Consider the following 4,261-nt stretch of genomic DNA (forward strand, 5'->3'; position numbering starts at 1 on the left):
TTGAATCTTCCCTTCCCAGATTCTTTCCGCTTATTCTAGGTCTACAAACAACAATTTATACGTAAGGATCAACAATCACATGTCTAATTATCCGAATTATAACAAACCCAATAACCATAGACCAAACCCAAGATCCTAATACCCTATTTAGGGATTTTTCCCACCATAAATCACAAATCAAAACCCTCCCCCATCGATAATTACCCAAGAAACTAAGTTCTACGGATCGAAACACGGATTTGGGGAGTTAAAATCTTACTTTTTAGCCTCAAGAATGGTGAAAAACGCTCAAGAACTCGTCTGGGGTCATCTCCTAGCTCTCAAAGTCGAAAAGTGCATAATAAAACGTTTTTGGAGTTTCATTTTCGACTTAAGTCGCGTCTGTCCTGCTACGGCGGGACCCAACCCGCCCTGGCGGCACTAATCCCGCTTTGGCGGCTTGCACGAAAATAGTGAGCAAATTTAAGAATTTCAAACTCCCATGTCACAACACACCTTCATCCCATGACACTCAGAAAATACCCGATCACGCTAAGATCAGTTTCGAGAGTTCTACTCACTCGAATTCAATTTCATAAAGTCGTACAGATTCCTTAACGACTTACCTAACTACTCATGTAATCAAAATCATAAATAAGTCACCCAATTGTTACCAGATTTCTCTAGACTCGCCTGACTCCAATTTCGTCTAAAATTTGGACTAGGCTAGGAAATTCCAAGTTGCTGCTCAAAAGTTTTCTATCCACAATTCTTTCCCCATTGGCTTTTCCATAACGACGAAAATCAGGTTGTTACAAGTTATAAACATCGAGTTTATGTTACAATGAATATATCCATCTTTTTCAATTTATGTGGCATCTACAAAATATTTCACATCATTCGGATAATTATAGTTCTAAATTTTGATATGATATCATCCTCCTTAATCTAGCTATTTACTTGTTATTTTACCATTTTATGTAGTCCTTTATAGCGTAAAATATATTTGATACAAGATGAATTATATAAACTAAAATTAATTTTTAAAAAATAGTTTTAGCATAAAGAAAGTTAAATAGAAAATAAATAGATAAATAGATTAAGGGGAAAATGGGGTTGAAAGAAGATAGAGAAGATAAATAGGGGACAAATAAGTTTTAATGATAAGAAAATATCAATTATTAACGTTAAAATGGATCCCTCACACAATTTAAAAAATGAATAATTTTATTAATCTGTACCGTCAGTATTTTGTGTTTAAATGGTATGAAAATAGAATTTAGGGACAAGTTAAAGGGGTTATGTATGTGTTTGACCATAATTTATTACAGTGACTATTGGACACTATCATTCAGTGTGGATCTGCATCCTCTTCATTTTGATCTTCTCTCCATTTCCCCTAAGTTCTTACTTGAATTGAAGATACATGACATATAAAAAAAAACTAATAGATAAAATTTAATTAATTAATCATAATTTAGATAATAAATATTTTATAAATAAATTCGTAATATCAGAATCATAATAATATATTATTTTATTCATAAATACATAATAAGCTTTTCTTTGTTTCCCTCTTCTTTCTTTCTTTCTTTCCTTTTTTTAAAACTAAGTTAGTTTGATTGAAAATTTCCGAATATCTCTCTTTTAAAATTAGCTACCATAGAGAATTCAGAATTATTGATAAAAAATTTAAGTTATCAATTATTATTTCAAAAAATAAAGATAAATACTGCCTAGGAAAAAAGAGAGAGAGAGAAAAGTTAATATATATTTATGAATAACATAATATACTGCTATAATTATGACATTATTAATTTATTTATGAAATATTAATTATCTAAATTATGATTAAAAAATTTCTTTAATTAATTAATTTTATAAGCTATTAATTTCTCCATATGCTATGTGTCTTTAATCCAAGTAAAACTTGAAAAAAAAAGATAAGAAAAGAAATAAAGGATAGCCGAATCCGATGTGGTGTAAGGTGATAACTCTATTTGGCGTCATTCCACATGCCTAGACTTCGATATATAAGTAAGTGAGAATTATTGAAAACACCTTTAAATTTGGCATAAGTTATTAGTTTCGTTTTCGAACTATTGACAGTCTTCAAAAATAACTTTTTACTTGATTAACTGAACTTAAGCACACACGCACCCTCCCCCGCTATATAACATGACATAGTAAGTGGTCTCAAACTCTTATAAGAACATGTGACTCTTTAATAAAAAGCCAAAGGGAGTGTTGAAAACACCCCTAAACTTATTGAGAATTTAGGGGTGTATTTCACTCATGTTACAAAATTAGGGGTATATTTAAATTCATTTAGTCAAGTAAAAGAATGTTTTTGAGGTTGTCAATAATTCAGAAATAAAACTAATAATTCACATCAACTTTAATAATATATTCAATACTTCTCTAATGAATTTATTGAATAATATTCTATAATTTGACTTAACAACTTAAATAATAAACCATCAAATTAATAATATTATCTTTAATAGTTCATTAGATACACTTCAAATTATTTGGGTTAGTGGATTTGTCATGCATTCCACGAATGGCCTGGGCATATTGTATCGTGTAATTATCAGTATCTTGACGAATGTTGATTTGTTCGTATTTATTCCTACTATATATAAGAGGCTAGGAAGCACACAGATGTTGGACGACATGTGTGCTTTCTAGTCAAGGGTATTTTTGGTTTTTTGTGTAATGTTTACGCCTAAATAGTGTTGTACTTTCTTATTTTATGGTTGTACCAATAAATTATTGGACAATTCAACACCATTAATTACCTACTCTACTGCACACTCACACAATCTTTGCCGAGAGATAGGAGCATTCGGTGGAATCGATGAACTACACTTGCTTCTGGATAGATTTGTGGGATAGAGGGCTCGTGATACCTGTTGCCCACCCTTCCTCCTCTGCTTTGAGAATCATGTGAACGAAGAGTGGCCAGAACTTACTTGAGCAGTGCGGGAAACCGTTAGATTTCATTTGGGCCCATTTACTTTTCCTCAGATTTGCATCTCTTTATTTATATGTTTTCAATATGTGATGTCTATTTAATTCTTTTTTCAACCTTTTATTTTAAACTTCTTGAAATTTAATTACTCCATTTATTACTTTTTTCGTCCACTTTTAACTGTCATAATTTTCCTTTTTAGAATCAAACTATAAGAACTTTAACTTACATTTTATAATGTATTTAAATATCATATTGATATAGAAAAAATTACAATTTATAGTATTTTTCGTATAGTTTTTGTATATCTAAATTTTTTGTTTAAATTATTGAATTAATGTAATTTAATTTAACTTTGAAAATTAGTCAAATTGACTTTCGAAAATCACAACATGACAAATAAAAATGGACAAAGTGAGTATATTTTAGCTACAAAATATATTCGAGGTACAACTTTTAAAAAAACAATTTTTTATTTCGTTGACTCTTGAAATTTAATCATTGTCATATGAATTTGAACAGATAAAATAATATATATTATTATTAAAAGTTATATAAAAGATGCTATAAATCACAATTATTAGCAATTGAAAATATTTTTAAATCATATAAGAAATTTGGTTGACTAATTGAAATACAAGAAATAACATATACCATTTGAAAATACCATCAAAATTTCTATATTTCACAATAAATTAAAAATATTTATGATCATTCACGTGAATTAAAACAGGAGTAACATATATTATTCAAAAATGACACAAAAAATACTATAAATCAAAACAATAACTTCAAATATATATTTTTAAAAACATATAAAAAAAATTGATTGATTCTACAAATTTCATTTATATCACATAAATTGAAACAAAAATATAACATATGTTGGGCCGTACTGGCACGGGCACTGAATATCTAGTCATCATTATATCCATTCAAGTTGCAACTATTATCTATATATATCTACTACTTAACTACAAGTGTAGATAACTACACAGGTGGTGGTCAACAATATGCCTACTTCACCTATGTGGTTCCACACTTATATATACATTTGTCTATTTTTCTCCGTCGTTTTAATTTGTTTATCTTATTTTTAAATTTTTTTGTATATTTAAAAATTGAGTAAAAAATATTTTAAATTATGATAATTGTCAACTTAAAATATTTTTAAAAAAACATATAAAAATTCAATTGCTTATAAAAAGTTTGACTGATTCATAAAATTAATCTATCTGCGTCACATAAAATGGGACAAAATAAATAACATGTATTATTTAATTTGAAAACTATGTAAAAAGTATTGTA

Source organism: Solanum tuberosum, unplaced genomic scaffold, assembly GCF_000226075.1.
Source record: "Solanum tuberosum cultivar DM 1-3 516 R44 unplaced genomic scaffold, SolTub_3.0 scf00579, whole genome shotgun sequence".
Taxonomy (NCBI): Eukaryota; Viridiplantae; Streptophyta; class Magnoliopsida; order Solanales; family Solanaceae; genus Solanum; species Solanum tuberosum.